This window comes from Cornus florida, unplaced genomic scaffold, assembly GCF_030987335.1.
Source record: "Cornus florida cultivar Cherokee Brave unplaced genomic scaffold, ASM3098733v1 CherokeeBrave_3.0.0_Hap2_Chr03, whole genome shotgun sequence".
Taxonomy (NCBI): Eukaryota; Viridiplantae; Streptophyta; class Magnoliopsida; order Cornales; family Cornaceae; genus Cornus; species Cornus florida.
The window spans coordinates 75,704,475-75,718,395 of NW_026775573.1; positions in this window are offsets into that span (position 1 = coordinate 75,704,475).

Genomic DNA, 13,921 nt, shown 5'->3' on the forward strand with positions numbered 1-13,921 from the left:
ATTTCTTATTTATGATAATTGGGAAAATAAAATAAAAATTTGTTAAAACCATTATGACATTATGTTTAATGTTAGACAGTGGATTTTATTTAAATTATTTTAAACTTTTTATGTTTATTCAATTTCCTATAATTTGATTTTATTTCAAAATTTTAAGTTAATGGTTTTTAATTTTAATTTGATAATGATGTTTATTCAAGAAATTCTAATTTGTGAGTTACGGTATTATTGTTGATGATTTCTGTAAATTCAAACTTGATAGTTTATTTATTAAAAACCTTTTGATCTTGCATCATAATGTCAGAATTAAGCGTAGCTCAATTAATAGAAATTTTTTCTTTCTTGTGGCATAAAAGATTAGGTTAATATATAGTGAAAGGTTAGGAAAATTAGTAAAGAATGTGATTCTTCTGAATCTAAACTTTACTAATTTTGGTGTATGTGAATTGTATTAAAGGTAAACAAACTAAATACACAAATAAATGAGCCACAATAAGTACATAATTTCTTAAAATTATTATTTGTAGACCTTCTAATGTTCCATTTTTTAGAGGAGAAAAGTATTTATTGCCTTTATAGTTGATTTTTCACATTATGGATATATCTATTTGTTGTATGAAAAATATCAATCAGTGGGTACTCTTGAACTCTTAAAGTATACATAAATGAGGTTGAAAAACAATTAGATAGAAAAGTGAAAATCATAAGGTCATATAGAAGTGGAGAATATTATAGAAAATATGATGAAACGGGTTAATACTCTAACCGTTTGTTAAACTCCTTGAAATATATGGCATTTGTGCTTAATACACTTTGCTATACATGCCACAGTAGAAGCGTGTAGCTGTAAGGCGTAATCGTACTCTTATGGAATTGGTTAGGAGTATGTTAAGTAATTCCTCGTTACCCATAATGTTATGGATGTTAAGTAATCTAAAGGGTATAAGTTTTACTATCCTAAACATAGTACGATAATTATTGAAACCGGTAATGACAGATTCATTAAGAATGGTGAAATCAGTGGGAGTGATAAAAATAAGAATTTGATCATTCCAGAAGTTAGGGTACAAATGTCTTTACCCATAACTTCTAAGGAAATAATTGTTCCTTCAGTTGTTGAACTGTATAACAACGAAAAACAATTGAATGATCAACAACTCTATAATGAGATTGTCACCAATGAATAGATTGTAGAAGAATCATAAGGAATAACATTAAGACGATCTGAAAGAGAAAGGAGATTTGCTATTCCGGATGACTATGTGATATATCTGCAAGAATTTGTTTCTGATATATAGTGAGATATATACGGATCCGGTTACATATTCACAAGCCATTAACAGTAATGATTTTACTAAATGGATTAGTGTCATGAATGAAGAGATTATAAAGAAACCTTCTCTCTAGTATCTAAGAAGGAATCTTTTAAAATATCATGGCATTAGTAACTTATTATAATTTAAAGTTACATTAAATGAATGTGAATACAACTTTTATGAATGGAAGTTTATAAGAGAAAGTCCATATGGAACAACCTGAAGGCGTCATATTAGAGGGTAAAGAATTCATGGTTTGTAAACTTAAGATGCCAATATATGGATTTAAACAAGCTTCCTAACAATGATATATTAAGTTTAATGATACCATTATTTCTTTTGGTTTTTAAGAAAAACACTGTTGATTAGTGTATATACTAGAAGGTTAGTGGGAATAAGTTTATATTTCTGATTCTATATATTAATGATATTTTATTTACTAGTAGTGATAGTAGTTTATTATATGAAGTTATCAGAACTTTGAAATGAAATATATGGATGAGATATCCTACGTGATAGAAATAGAAATATTTCATGATAGATCACTAGGATTTTTAGGATTGTCTCAAAAAGTATATATTGAAGGAGTTCTAGAAAGATTTGATATGGAACATTATTCAACCAGTATTGCTTCATACATAAAAGGGGATAAATCCAGCCTAATGCAATCTCAAAGAATGAATTAGCTAGAAGGTAAAGAAGCGAAAAATATTCCATATGCATATATTGTGGAGTTTGATGTATATACAAGTTGGTATGTGATAAAAAATTATATGCTCACACTTAGAAAGACATTTTTTTTTAATTGGTTATTTGTTTCTTTTGGTTGGAAGAACAATATTATGAAAAAGTATAAAGTAATTTTTTATTACTTTGTCTATTATGAATTATTTAATTAGTAGCATGCTTTGAGGTTACAATTTATTATTTCTGAATTTATTTCAGGATTTGGAGTTATGGGTACCATTTTCAGATTGCTGAAAATTTATGCTGCAATTGTTGATCTTCTTGTATGAAAAATGATAGGTATTCTAAAGTTGAAATACGTTATCATTAAAGAAGATATTTAGAAATAACGAATGTCTATTGAATATATAAGCACATAACTTATGATTGCAATCCATTAACAAATGGACTACCACCCAAGACATTTATGGAACATGTTAAAAGAATGGGTCTTGAATGTAGTCAATGATGATTATTTTTTAATTGTGGATTGTTTAACAGTGCTTATATATATATTTGACATTTTGCGCTGATTAAATGTGTTTTTAATATTTCCTATTAATTAATGTACGTGTACGTATTGCTTTAATAAATGGTAATAGGAATAGTCTTGGAAAAGACATTATTGTTAGATTATTATTGATATTTCTCATTTATAGACTATGTTGAATAGGTTACAAGTGTTGTGGTATATGGAACGGACTATGTCATTTACGGACATATAACCGCCATGACTCGCATTGGCAGTTTATTTACCATGGTATTTATGATAACCATATTAATATCTTAATTTGATTTATGGTGCACACTAATGACTATTTTACTAAACCACTACAGAAGTTATCATATGTGCCAAGTGGGAGAATGTAAGATTATTTATTTAATTGTGGCCCACATGATTTTGACATGTGACATATTACTTGGTGGCTAAGTAAATAGATATCAATTAATATTATTTATTCTTGTTCAACTTATAATTACCTTTTTGGTAATTACTTATTGGAAAAGTGTTTTCCTTCTTATTCCTTACTTTGATGGAAAGTAGAATTATGTTACTAAAAGGAAAACTGGTCCTCTCTCTGCCTTTATAAAAGTGCATATATTCCATCAATTATGTACGATTAATGATACAACACGTAAAAGTTTTATGTGTGCAAAAGGCTAAGAGAGATAAACTAGTTTCCACATTTGCCTGTTGATCAGAGTTGTAGATTAGTTCATGGTAGAAAGGATCTCGATGTTGGACTTGATCTCTACGATATTTGCAGTCACAGATCGAGGTATTTGTATCTAACTATATTTATTTATGCATTATATACTATGTGAAAATAATGAAGTTCTAAGATTATGGGATTCATGTTTATTTGTGATTAATGGCTTAACACGAATAATTATAGTTTATAATAATTTCTACCAAATTCCTACTTAGCAGCTGTTGAGATGCCTTTCTGACCACATTTATATTATATATAATATTGTCCCTTCCAAATCTATATAATTTCTACTACATTCCTACTGCACTCTAACACCACACGGGCAGTCGGGCTTGCAACAGAGAACCATATTTACTCGTTTACCTTAACTGTGAAAAATATGTTAATGATCATGACATGAACCAGATTTTTTTTTTTTTTTTTTTTTTTTTTTTTTTTTTTTTTTTTTTTGCGTATAGCATAGCGCCTTGAATTAGGGATTGATTCACTCTCATACCAATAAATAATGAATTGGACAGTGGTAAAGCCACATTGGGACCAATGAAGGCAATTGCACCCACTGCGATTTATGTTATTTGAATTTCAAAAACCTCCCATTGTTTGCTATTGAATTTCTATTATTTTCATTTTCTACACACAAATTATGATATCGATAATTATAGAATTTCCTTGATTAAATTCCTACAAAATTCACAAAAGACCTTGAGGAAAACTTTTAAAATTAAAAAAGAACCTCACTATTTAATTTTTTTTATTATATATATATATATATATGTTTTTTGCTTAACAGTATTGATGAACAAAGAGAAGAAAAATTGGGGGGCTTGAACTAGTTCTTTAACGTAACTTCTTTCAACACTAGGTGTGTTTTCAATACACTCTAGTGTTTTCAATACACACACAATGCTCAATCATTCAACCATAAGTACACCTAGATTTTCTAAGGAAAATCTCTCTCAACTAGAGATCAAAAACTTTAGTTTTTGGTTGCAACCAATGCAATCTCCATTAGTTGTATGCAAGTAGTTACACACTCAGCTGTCTTACTCTCTGCATACACCCTTGTACAATATGAAACACTAGTTTTCACAGCCTCTACACACATACTAGCTCTACTTGGTGTTTAACAGCACTCCTCTTGTCCTAAGCAACCCTACTTGGACCCTACAAGATCTCACAGCTCACCAATTACATATAAAAGAGCGTATTACAACAATACTCAAACTATTATACAAGATAAGAGTGAAAATCCATTTTAATGTATCAACAACAACAACTACACATCATTCTGCAGAATTTGTGAAAGAAGGGCAAAATTAGAATTTTGTATTGTCACTGACCTGAAGATAGTTCCCTCAACATTGTATCACCATTGTACACTTGCTCAAATGATATTTTCAATGGTTCAAGCGAGGTGTATCACAATCACAACTCAATAAGGCTTTTCACTTGTGAAACCCTAGCATTTGAGCGTTTAAAAGATGAAAAACTGTTATAGTCACTTTTCTGGTTAAAACTCAAGTTACATAACCTCAAATCACATATATAAGCATGTAATAGGTACTATCGTACTTTAGTACACAAATACTACATCACTCATAAAGTTTTCATTCCCTATTATCCCCAAACAAATGGCTAAGTTGAAATATCCAATCGTGAAATTAAGAGAATTCTTGAAAAAACGGTTAAGCCAGATCATAAGGATTGGTCATTCAGACTAAATGATGTATTATGAGCTTACCGAACAACTTTTAAAACTCCGATTGGTGATCGGTTGTCAATTATACATCAACCTTTGCAATAGCACAAATCATTGTAAAATAGGGCTATTAGTTGGGTAAGTCGAACTATTAAGACTGCTAGTTTATGGCAACCTAAGTAACTAGAATCATCTTTTAGAATGATAAAGGGGTTTATAGAGGATTTGTTGGATTGTCACTAAAAGTAGGAATTAAAATGTGCATAAATTGAGAATGCAAGGGAGTACGAGATAAAGACAATAAGAAATGGGAGTTAGGGAGGTGAATCCACTACCTATCAATAAGCATGCTATGGCATGATTTACTTTGGGGAAGTAACATATATAAATTACCATAAAATATAACAACATAAAGTAGCTATATTTCCTTCAAGAAAATTATGAAATCAATAGGCAAGAATAACCTACCAAAGCACTACATGTTTTGGTCACCTAAACTAGGATGCAACCTTAGACATGATCACCAAGCCATAGATCATCAAGCCCTTAGTCTCATAATAGGAGCACATGAAATAGAAATCAAGAAGAATCTATCAAAGGAAAGCCCTAAGCAATAGATTATCAAAATTCCTAAATATCATGCCAATAAAAACACTTCCATGAACTCATCCCCATTGTCACTATGAAAATGTAACAATATAATCATGAGAGAAAAATAATCTAAAACAAGATAATTAACCCAAAATGATCATTTAAGCATTGGAGTTCTTTACATAACATAAATTGCTCTAGTTCATGGAAAGATCACACATATACATTAATCCCCAAATATAAATCAAAATAGAGCAATGCTTATAAGATAGAGCTCCGTCACCTCCCTAAATAGGGAGTTAGTTACCCATAATTACAAAGTATGAAGAAGAAGAGGAAGAACCACTCTCTATTTTCACACCCTAAACTCAAGAACACTCCTTTCCCTCTCTAGCCCTTAGCCTCCTCCAAAACTTGAGATATGAGATATGAGATGTGAGATTTTTTCTTTATTACAACTAAAACCTACTCACCATACCCCCAAATCCCGAGCTCCCCCCTCTGCATCAAGCTAAGCCACATAAAATGAAGATAAGGAGACAAAAATGCTGAAAAACAGGAGCAGTTGAACTGCTTTCTGCAGGTTGGTGGGCGCCCGCGGAGGATTGTCTTCGAGAAGATGCCACTAGAGTGAATGACGGGCGCCCACGGTGGCACGGCGGGCTCCTGATGAGGGCTGCGGGAGTTTCTATAGGGGCTTACCAAGGCTCCGTGAAAGCAGCTAGAGAGTTGAGGGGTTCGGTGGGCGCCCGCGGTGGTGCGGCGGGCACCCGTGGGAGCTTGGCTTTGCTACATTAACAAGGCTTCTTGCAAGCCTTCTTCACGCCGGACCGTGGACGCACTTCCATGATGAACACTCAGTCATGACTTCACAAAATAGCAACAGAAGAAGTCAGGTCGAAAAGATGACTCCTCAACACGGCGCACGTATTTCAACAAAAAGTTGTCAAGACCGCTTCTTTGATCATTCTTGGGAAAAATACCTGAAATCAAAAAGAAATACACAACTAAATTAAAATTGTACATTATCCTCTAATAATGGACTTAACTAATGGAAGAAAAGGCGCTTGAATATGTAATATTCGGCGCTTATCACACCCCCAAACTTACATTTTGTTAGTCCATTAGCAAAACAAGACAAAGAGCTTAATGCAAATGACGACTAATGAAATGCTAATACATGCATCAATCATGAAACAAAAATATCGACGAAGCTCAACTATGATTTGGAGAACAGAAAATTTTGAAGATAGACATTAGACAGACTACCTTGCATATATGAAGCCTTAACACAAACTGGCAAAACAAGTTCAACTTAAATGCATCAATCATCAAGGTCTATATAAACACTTCAATTGTCATCTCTTGAATAACATGAACTCTAGCTTCAGTGAAAGTGAGCCGGCTTCCTAATATGTGGCTTTTACCCTCTTTTTCCAATCTCAAGAACACATTTTCACATCCTTAAATCTCCTTGTAAATGAGGTTTCCAAGGCATAACTTTATTAACTGAACAACTTTTGTTGCTTATTGACAATTTTATTGATCAACACCAAAGATCACCTACTATGGTCGTGCAATGTCGAGAATTCATTAAGCTTTCTAACCAACCCATGTAGCAAGTGTTGGGCCAACAACTCCCAAGCCAGGTGGCTTTAGGGCGCTAAGTGTAAAGCCACTCCTAGGGCTTAATAACTCGAATTGGAAAGGCTACGAATTTCGACGAACCATCTTTATTTATTTTTGAACAACCGTGCAATGTCTAAGTTCTTTAAACTTTCTAACCAACCCATGTAACAAGTGTTAGGCCAACAACTCCCAAGCTAGATGGATTTAGGGTGCTAAATGTAGAAACATTCATAGGGCTTTATAACTCAAGTTGGAAAGGCTATGAACTTCGACTGGTCATTGATTGAAATTTTTTATTTATTTTTTTAATTAAATTATGCCAAGGATATCCATTCATCAGGGTCATTAATTCAGATCACTGAGTCCCGATCAGGGTCAATTTGAGCACACCTCACAATTAGGTTTTCGGTGTGCAAATGTGCAACGTGAAGCATAACAGAGTATGAAATCCGACGAAAATTTAATTGAAGTTTTTATACAAACCAATTATGAATCACCATGTTTAATTCAAAAGTTTCTTTATTTTTTTTTTTTTAAAAAGTCTTGGTTTCTATACACAAAGTATTAAGCACATGCTTCAACCTTCAAAAAGTTCCCTTTAAATGATATGATTTTATTAACTTACAAGCATAAAAAATGAGCAAAAATATCAAATGGGCAAAGAATATCGAAACTGCACTAACATGCTCATGCACCAAAAATGTAATAGCATGCACATGCACCCCCAAACTTGAATGTCACATTATCCCCAATGTGAGAAGACAAAGGATAAGCAAAGAGAATGAACAAAGGGGGATAGGAACAATAGTACCAAGATGATTGGATTGGAGTGGCGGTGCAAAAATAGGCCAGCTCGTAAATTCCCTGAGCATGCCCCCAAACTTGGTTTCAAAAACCTGTCAAAAGATATCTATACAAGGCAAGAATCATATGAATCCAAATTCAATGAAAATAACTGTAATTTATTTGACTAAAAACTATAAGCTATGCAAAATAGTAAAAGTGATGCAGTTATAAGTGCCAAAGAAAAACTGAAAAGTAAATGCCAAACGCGGCAAAAAATAAGTCTAAAAAGTACTACTGAAACAGGAAATAAGAAGAAAAACATGAAATCACTCCACCATTGGAGTAGAGGAGGAGGCACCAGGTGGGCCAGGTGCACGGTCAATCAATGACTGGAGCATAGCCTGCAGAATCTCTTGATTCTCCTGAGTTTTCTGGACGGCACCCTCTATTGCATCAAAGCGCAAGGAAAAGGCATCGAGATGAGCATCCAAGGCAAGATAGTCTACGCGAGTCATGACATCCGGTGGTAGGACAAAAGGGGCAGCTGGAGAAGCGGGGGCATCAGGATGAGGAGGAGCAGGAGCCACAGGGGGGGCCGGAGCACCCCAATCCAACTTGTCACCAATGCGGGCTTGACAGGACGTCTGAAGCTAAGCTATACTGGACTTCCAGACCCCAAGGTTGAAGTTCAACACATCTTTCTCTTTCTGTTCACCACGGGGAGCTTGGAACCCCATATTTTTGAGTAACCTTGTAATAAGGTATGGAAATGGGAATACCCAGGTGGTGGTGGTGCGCGATCGAACCTAGATTAATTCATTGTAGATTTTTAGCAATTGGTCCCAGACAAGTTGTGGGACACAAAACCAACACTCCTTTTCAGCATAGTAGAGGGTTTTCAGAAATTCCCCTTTTCGCTCGGAATGGCCTGGCACGGGTAGGACGTTCTTGGCCAGGACCAAATCTAGAAACCATAGCCGGCATGGTAAGAAAGATTTATTGGTGCTTGTGGTTCTGTTTTCAGTGAATTGACCATGACAAATTTCTCCCACAATGTCCACTAAGGTAAGCTGATTGGGACCTTCAACATAAAGGGCGAGGCCCGCCTCATCCACCGGCAAAACCAAGGGGCAATCCATTGCCATAGCAAGGTCGTCCAAGTCGAATTCTTAATCATAGCCATCAATGGTGGTTTTGATTTTGTCCAGTTCCTCACATGAGTGGACCATGTTGGCATCGAGCAGATGGACCACACGCGGGAAGTAAGAATGAGTGCGCGGTTTGAAAAGAGAGGCGAGGCCACGGGCCCTCAATTCGTGGACGGACCATGCGGTCTCCAAATTGTTCTCGAAAGTAGGTGCAATGTTGAATCGAGCTTCGGTTTCAATTGGCCATTCAGCCCAATTTGGGGTCAGAGGAGCATTAGAAGGGCCCTCGGATGACCGAACACGCTTGGAAATAACCCTAGGAGCCATTGGAATGAAGAAAATTGGTTCAGGACTTTTGTCAAACACCTGGCGTGCAGTAGAAATTAGAAGAGAGGAAAATGAGGTTAGAAAGGTGAAAATTCCCAAAAATTTGTACCTAGAATCAACCATGCACAACCCCAACAAATTCTACAACCTTTCCTACATCAATCTCATCCTCCATTGATCATAAAATCAAAGAAACAAAATGAGAAGAGAGACGTACCCAATGTGGAAGAACAAAGTTGCTTTATGCTTGATGATGATGCAAGATAATGAGGGAGGATAGAAGATGGTGGGTGAGTTGAATGAGGGAGGAGGTTAGAGATAGATTGGAGGATGGTTTGAGGGTTTGAGAGGGATGGGGGCGAGAGTAGAGAGGGAGAAGGGTTAAAGAGAGAATAAAAGAGGGAAAAATGGGCTTGAAAGCCCATTTAAAACAATAACTGCCAAGGCGGCGGGCGCCCGTGGAATGGATAGCGGGGGCCCGCGAGGGCTTAGCGGGACCCCGCAGGAGCTGGTTTGCGTGTTGCCTCATTTGGCAGGCGCCCGTGGGGCCTCTCTACTGCTGCCTTGTGCAGCTTAAGATGGCCTTACAAGGCTGGGCCAGGGTAAAAAACAACCGAATTTGAAAGTTTAAGTGGCTAAGGACCCGTGATACCTCGTAGAACCTGCAGAACAGGAATTGAAGCACATTTTCAAAAATGCTAGACTTGAGGTCTGAATCTCCCGTTATCTTTGGATTCATCGAGAAAATTACCGGAATGACCTTGCAAAAGTCCAAAAATTGCACCGAGACCTTAAAATGACTAAGAAAACCGCATTTGACTTTTGGAATGCAATTCGAGACAATTCCATAAAAGGTCACATTTTGGCTATACTTAGCGAATTTCCGAAAAAATTTTAGCCAAGGCAACTTGAAGGAGGGAAGTCTGGAAATTGGAAGAATTGCTTCCCATAAGTGCTAAATTTATTGTCGATAGCTAGACGAACCAGGCATTGCATGGTGCACTAATCCTCGTAGATTGGGTCCGTCAATAGGACTTTCTCAACTTTTCAAAAAGGGATTATGCCATCAATGTAAGGCTTAAGCCATTGGCCATTAACTTTTAAGAGAGATCCATTAGTAGGATCTTGGAGTTCGACGGCACCACGAGGAAAGACGGCTGTGATGACATATGGACCATCCCAACGTGAATGGAGTTTACCGGGAAAGAGTCTTAATCTAGAATTGAAAAGCCAAACTTTTTGTGCAGGGGCAAAAGACTTTTTGACAATGTGCTTGTTATGAAAAGCTTTAGTCTTTGCCTTATAGATTTTGGCGGTTTCATACGGATCATTTCGAAGTTCCTCAAGTTCATTGAGTTGCAATTTACGAGTAGAGCCGGCTTGTTTGAGATCAAAGTTGAGCCTTTTTATGGCCCAATAAGCACGGTGCTATAGTTCAACGGGGAGATGACATGCCTTGCCAAAGACAAGTTGATATGGCGGCATGCCAATGGGTGTCTTATAAGCTGTCCGGTAAGCCCAAAGCGCATCGTTTAGTCTTAATGACCAATCTTTGCGGTCTGGTAGAACCATTTTTTCCAAGATGTGCTTAATCTCCTGATTAGATACTTCCACTTGACCACTCGTTTGAGGATGGTAAGGTGTGACAACCTTGTGGAGGACGGAGTACTTGGAGAGGATGGATTTAAGATAACGATTTTGGAAATGAGTTCCACCGTCACTCATAATTGCCCGGGGCGTACCAAAATGACTAAAAATGTTGGACTAAATGAAGTTGATCACTAGTTTTGGTAGCTTCGGCTTCAACCCACTTGGAAACACAATCCACCGCTACAAGAATGTACTCATAGCCATAAGAAAATGGGAATGATCCCATGAAGTCGATCCCCCACACATCAAAAATTTCTATGATTAAGATGGGAGTGAGGGGCATCATGTCTCTCTGGGACATGGATCCGAGCTGTTGACAACGCTCACAAGATTTATAGAAATTGTATATATCTCGAAACAAGGATGGCCAATAAATTTGCTTTGAAGGACTTTGTCGGTGGTCTTTTTGGCACTGAAGTGTCCCCCACAAGCAAGAGTATGGCAGAAATTTAGGACGCTTGTGGTTTCATGGTCGGGAATGCATCTCCGAATGATTTGATCCAGGCAATATTTGAACAACTCTAGATCTTCCCAAAAGAAATGCTTAATTTAGGAGAAGAATCGGTTTTTTTCTTGCTTGGACCAATTGGATGGAATTTTGCCTATCGCTAGATAGTTGACAATATCCGCATACCAAGGGAGATTGGAATGAGAAATCTGAAAAAGTTGCTCATCCGGTAAGGAATCACGGACTGCAGCAAATTCAGAAGATTTTTCAATGAGTAAACGAGAGAGATGGTCTGCGACAACATTGTCGGTCCCTTTTTTGTCCCGGATTTCAATGTCAAACTCTTAAAGTAAGAGTATCCATCGAATTAGACAGGGTTTGGTCTCTTTTTTAGCGAGTAAATGCCGAAGAGCGGCATGATCCGAGAAGACAATAACCTTGGATTCAAGAAGATAGGAACGAAATTTATCCAAGGCATACACCACAGCTAGCAATTCTTTCTCAGTGGTGGTGTAATTTAACTGAGCATCGGAGAGAGTCCTGCTAGTATAATAGATAACGTATGGAAGTTTTTCCACACGTTGGCCCAAAACAGCGCCTAAAGCATAATCTGATGCATCACACATGATCTCAAATGGAAAAGACCAATTAGGCGGTTTCATGATTGGGGCAGATGAGAGAAGAGTGCGTAGTTTCATGAAAGCTTCCATACAGGCTTCATCAAAATTGAATGGAACATCCTTGGCAAGAAGATTAGACAAGGGCCGAGAGATTTTGCTAAAATCTTTCATGAAACGACGATAGAAACCGGTATGTCCAAGGAAGGAACGGATTTAACGGACCAAATTTGGAGGAGGGAGATTAGAGATTAACTCCACTTTGGCTTTGTCAACCTCAATTCCCCTTTTTGAAACGACATGTCCTAAAACAATGCCTTCTTAGACTATAAAATGACTCTTCTCCCAACTTAGAATGAGATTTGTTTCCTTGCACCTTTGAAGCACAAGAGATAGATTTTGGAGACACAAGTCAAAGGAGGATCCAAAGACGGAGAAGTCATCCATGGATACCTCTAGGAATTTTTCAACCATATCTGAAAATATGGACATCATGCATATTTGGAATATGGCCGGTGCATTGCATAGCCCAAAAGGCATGCGTTTATAAGAAAGGTTCCGAAGGGGCATGTGAATGTGGTATTCTCTTGATCTTGCGGATCAATTGCCACTTAGTTATAGCCGGAATAACCATCAAGGAAACAATAAAAACTTTGGCTGGTGAACCTCTCTAGGATTTGATTAATGAATGGGAGTGGAAAATGATCATTCCTAGTGGTAGAGTTAAGTTTCTGGTAGTCAATGCACACACGCCAACCGGTGGTGGTGCGTTGTGGCACGAGCTCTCCCACGGAATTTTCAACGATGGTGAGGCCGGATTTCTTAGGAACAACTTGAGTGGGACTCACCCATTTGCTATCGGAGATAGGGTAGATGATTACTGCATCCAATAGCTTGATCACTTCTTTCATGACCACTTCCTTCATGTTGGGATTCAACCGGCGCTGCACCTCTCTAGAAGGTTTAGCATCCTCCTCTATTTGGATGCGATGCATGCAAATAGAAGGGTCAATTCCTTTCAAATCAGCCACTACCCAGCCAATAGCTTCTTTATGCTCTTGTAGCACCGTTAAAAGGCTAGTTTCTTGATCCTTTAAAAGGTCAGAAGCAATGATGACTGAAGAGTTTGATTAGCACCAAGAAACACATACTTGAGGTGAGCCGGGAGCGGCTTTAGCTTAAGTTGTGGAGGAGACTCCAAGGAAGGGACCGGAGGAGTAGAAGAGAGTTGAAGAAGCGGTTCTTTTGGAATTTTACAAGGAGGAGTATCCATGACAGCATTAATGTCAAGCAAGGAATTGACTTCTTGGATTGATTGGTCAATATCAAAGTTTGAGAAGTTGAAATGAGACATGCAAGTTTCCAAAGGATCTTTGCTTAGAATGAAGGGGAGCGATTCTTCGACCACTTCATCTACCATATCGATAAGGAAACAATCATGCTCATCAGAAGGATGTTTAGTTGTATGGAAGATGTGGAGTTTGACTTGCATATTTCTAAAGGCGATATCCATCACCCCGGTTCGGTAATTAATTGGAGCGTTAGCCATAGCTAAAAATGGCCTACCGAGGATCACGGGAATATGCTTCTTTGGGTCATGGACCGGTTCCGTGTCAAGAACCACAAAGTCTACCGGAAAGTAGAATTTGTCCACTTTGATAATGACATCCTCAAGAATGCCTCGTGGGTACTTGACCAATCTATCAGCAAGCTGCAAGACCACGGAGGTTGGCTTTAGATCTCCCAACCCAAGCTGTAAGTAAACTGAAT